Raw genomic sequence first — 4,480 nt, forward strand, 5'->3', positions numbered from 1 at the left:
GTCTCATATCGAGCTTACATTTTCGATTGCTATATAAACGAAAGTCAGACTTCGCCGATCTGACGATCGGGCCGCTCTCTCCCTAAATTAGGAGGACACAGACCCCCGAAAAACCGCCCCCGATCGGGCCATTCGGCCCTTGTGATGGACGTCCCAAAAACGTCACGTCACAATACATATATATATATATATATATATATATATCATATATACAGGGTGCGGCATTTATAATGACGCGGACATATTTTTCGGAAACGAAGTAAGATATCAAAAAATGTTTCAGACACCATTAGTATAAAAAAATAATTGTTTTTAAGAAAAAGTATATGTAATTATTTACAATGTATTTTTTACAACAATTATTTGTTTTTTTCTTTACACTAATTGATTTGTCTCATTATTCTGTACATAAAAGTATTACGGTAAGATTATCGAAAACTAAATATTTTACGAGATATTTTAATTTTTATATCAAAATATGTCAGATTAAAATATAAAAAAACTCAAAATGTACTTAATAAAAAAATACTTTAATATAGTGTTTTGGAAAGCTCTCGGGATAAGCTATAAGAATATGTAATAAAAAATGGAGAGTTCCATTTAAGAAAACATCGACCACATTGACCTCACCTTGAAAAGACCACTTAAGGTCAAATCCATATCCACACACACACATATATTCGCATCTATTTTTTATCTATTCTTTTCGCGTCACGTCGTTGATAAGCATATGAACTTTTACTATACTTGACTCGCTGTCACAATATTAATAACTAAATTCAATTAATGAAACGCTGAATTTCTCTCTCTCTCTCTCTCTCTCTCTCTTTCTCTCTCTCTCTTTTAACTATGTATTAACTATATTAATTATTACCAATCACACAGACGCGTTACGATAAGTCTTCATGTCGTATAGTATATTAAGAGGAAGACGCGGTCGCATGTGAGTGATGAGTGAGCACGGCATGTAGAGATAATTAACAATAAGACAAATATAAACACGAACATGTCGAAGACGTGTCTCATCCGAATTATCATAATTACGATAAGAAATTTGCGACGCTTTCACGATTGTTTATTATTCTCTCGCACACATATTAGTAATTTTGTTATTTGTTTACTATTAAGAACTAGAAGAGCTCCAAGAGATATGTACAATCGGAGAAGAAATGCATTTAATTTAACAGGCCGACATCCGGCTTAGCAAGGTGTCGTTCTCCTAAACGATTCCGTTTGCGTCTCGCAAAGAGAATGTCATTGTGCCATTTGTGTTAATGGTAATGAAATACTTAAGTCAGGGCTAACATATTCATGCAGTTACCATACGATTTAATATGTTTCAATGCCGAGAATCTGTAGTAATAAGATAGTCATCTATACTTCGTTTTACCGTAATCTGGGGAAAAAAGTGCATATACAATCAAATATAAATATAAATATATATATATAATAGAATCTTTTTTTTTTTTTTAGAGAAAATGAAATTTGAAAAAGGCAAAAAAATTGTCTATATATAATATATGCCCATATATATAATTACATATATAAATTTATATTAAGTATGTTTTTCTAATTTGTTTTTAATTATTCTTTTTATTTTTTCCTGTACATATGGGCAGAGATTATATAAGAGAAATAAAAATATATATGTGTAAACATATTTTATAATATAATTATATACATTTATATTTTATTATGTATGAACTTATTTTCCCCGGGAAATTATGTAACTCGGACTATCCGGAGAAAAGATTTGCATAATCTACGATTAGATAAATAACGGAGCTATTGTACCATATATTTTCGAAAATAACATAAAAATTAGATACACGCGTAAGATCTCCTGGTCAATAATGCATGCGTCGCGTATATAACGGGATATTACAACATTAAGTCCAACAGTACTAAGACTTCCCATTACGTCATGGTACTGCCGTACGCGCGTTCCTTCTTCGCATTTTCCCCACTAAGAAGCACCTAGACGATTCTATCGTTCTCGCAAAAACGCGTTCCACGATCCGGTTCGCGGCGGATTCCATTATGGAATCGCGAGAGCCAATTCGTTTTATTAGCACGTCGATTAATAATTTGCTTAAAAAAAAAAAAAAATGAAGGATTGCGAAAATGGGAAAAAATAATTTTTGTACAAGAAAGAATGGGGCCGATCTAAAAGATTTACATAATCTGAGATTTCCAAAGCAGAATTACAACTTATGTCAATTAATCATTAAGTGGTAAATTATAGTTACAAGCGAATAATTTTGTCTTCTCGCGCGATGATCTATATTGAACATTGTTTTTTAAACATTAAAATACATATGTAGATAGGTGTTTCCCGAACTTACAACTTTAAATTTACAAATCGGCATATAATAGAGGAAAAAGAAAGATGATTTTGTATTTATAACTAAGTGCGCTAATAATCGCCATATTTTTTTCGTCTGTCACACTAACGTCGGGTCACGGTATGATAACCCGTGGAATTTTTGAGTGTTAAACTTGAGGTGTGCGCGCACAAGTAACAGAATTAAATTCTCGTGCACAAATCGGTTAATAAGCACGATGATAAAGAATTAATAAATGTATCGAATATATCTGTGATAAGCGATATTATACATATTATCTTATTTATAGAGAACACACGAAAAACATTCAGTTTGTAATTACGAATCTCCAAATATGCACAGAAAAAATAATAAAAAGAATAAATTTTTCAGTTTCGTATTTCTTTTTTTTTAGGGAAAGTAAAATTTAGAAAAGTGGAAAAAATTGTCCATATATATACATATATACAGAGTGTCCGGTAAAGATTGTGCCAACGCTCGTGAGTGGGTAGAGCACAGTAAACTGAACAGAAAAGTCCTGTAACATTTTTTTATATAACGCTTAATACAGGAATTATTATTGAGTAAAATCTGGTCAATCAGCGCTGATTGTTAGCCGGACGCACGTCAGTGAGCCGCCCGCCTGATAGTGTGCGCCGTCGTAGTGACGGAGCGCTCACGCACACTACCAGGCGCGCGGCTAAAGGTCGACGCTGATTGGCGAGAGAGAGAGAGAGAGAGAGAGAGGAAAGTAGGGTAAAACCGGGTACTTTTTTGGATTTGTCTCCCTACAAAAAATCAGAGAGTAAAAATAAATTTGCTGACCATTAATAGTCTTTAGTGGACTTTAAACTATGAGAAAATGAGGCTAGTTGCTGAAAAAAAATTTGGTTACCAAGGATAACAAGATTTTTTGAAGAAATCAAAATTCCCGGTTTTGCCTTACCGGTAGGGTAAAACCGGATACCATTTGAAAACATGTAAAACACCGTGCAATTACAAAATCTAGATTTATTTTAATCAAAATACAATATAAAGATGTATTCTATTGACAAAAATCATAAATAAAGATATTCTTGTTCAACATTGCTGCAGGATTTCTTTATTTAATTTTTTAACTTTAGGGATCTCAAAAAGCTTTTTTTTTAGTAGTTTTTTTTCTGAATGGTAGTTTTTGTTTCCAACTGCTTTTTATAAGGAGACAAAGTCAAAATAACAGTTCTTCCTCTTTTCATTACATGAGATGTGTAGATACCCGGTTTTGCCCCAACATAAGGAAAGTAACAAACATGGCGGTTGTATATTCCGGCATACAAAGTGACGATCAGAACTAGTGTAGATATACTCTCTGATATGTACAGAATACAATGCATTTACCGAAGCAGATGCTCTGCGTAGAAAAAGTCCATAACGACTCAATTGTTGTCCCGATATCGATCTTTTTTGTCCCGAAAACTTTGAACTTCTCTCGAAAAAGAAATATCGTGTGCACGTGGCCACGGTTCATCTCAAAATAATGTTGGCATCAATATACAACTAATAACACGAGTTAGCCAAAGATAATAGCACTTATCATGAAACAGAGGTACCCGGTTTGACTTGCCTACCCGGTTTTACCCTATTTTCCCCTATATATATAATTCATATATAATGTGTGTACATATAATATTAATATAAATTATATAAATAAAAATAAAAATAAATTAAATTAAATTAAAATATATATGTATACAAAGTGTCCTATCAAAAGTGGTCACCCTCTTTTATCTTTTAAACTAAAAGAAATAGACCATAACAAATATATATCAAATTAAATAGTTCAAACTGATCTCTATTGTGAGCATAGTAGTTGCTTACTAAAGCTGTGTTGTCTGTATTAACAAACGCACAGGTATGCATAATTTTTTTATAATAATGTGGATATTTTGACACAATAAAAGTTGTAGCGTTGTTTGAAACGAATATAACGATATATGATTTAATGTAAATCTTTTACATATTATACGAGTTTTACCGGCTGAAAATATTGCGGGCGATGTTTTCCTTTTCATTTTCGGCCCTCCAATATGGGCACCTTCTGACTCAAAATTATTCAATCTTATAATCAAATTACAACACGACATATGTCTCTAACGTACGAGCCAAAAGTATATATA

The sequence above is a fragment of the Formica exsecta genome, unplaced genomic scaffold (genome assembly GCF_003651465.1).
Source record: "Formica exsecta isolate Colony F162 unplaced genomic scaffold, ASM365146v1 scaffold441, whole genome shotgun sequence".
In the NCBI taxonomy this organism is placed as follows: Eukaryota; Metazoa; Arthropoda; class Insecta; order Hymenoptera; family Formicidae; genus Formica; species Formica exsecta.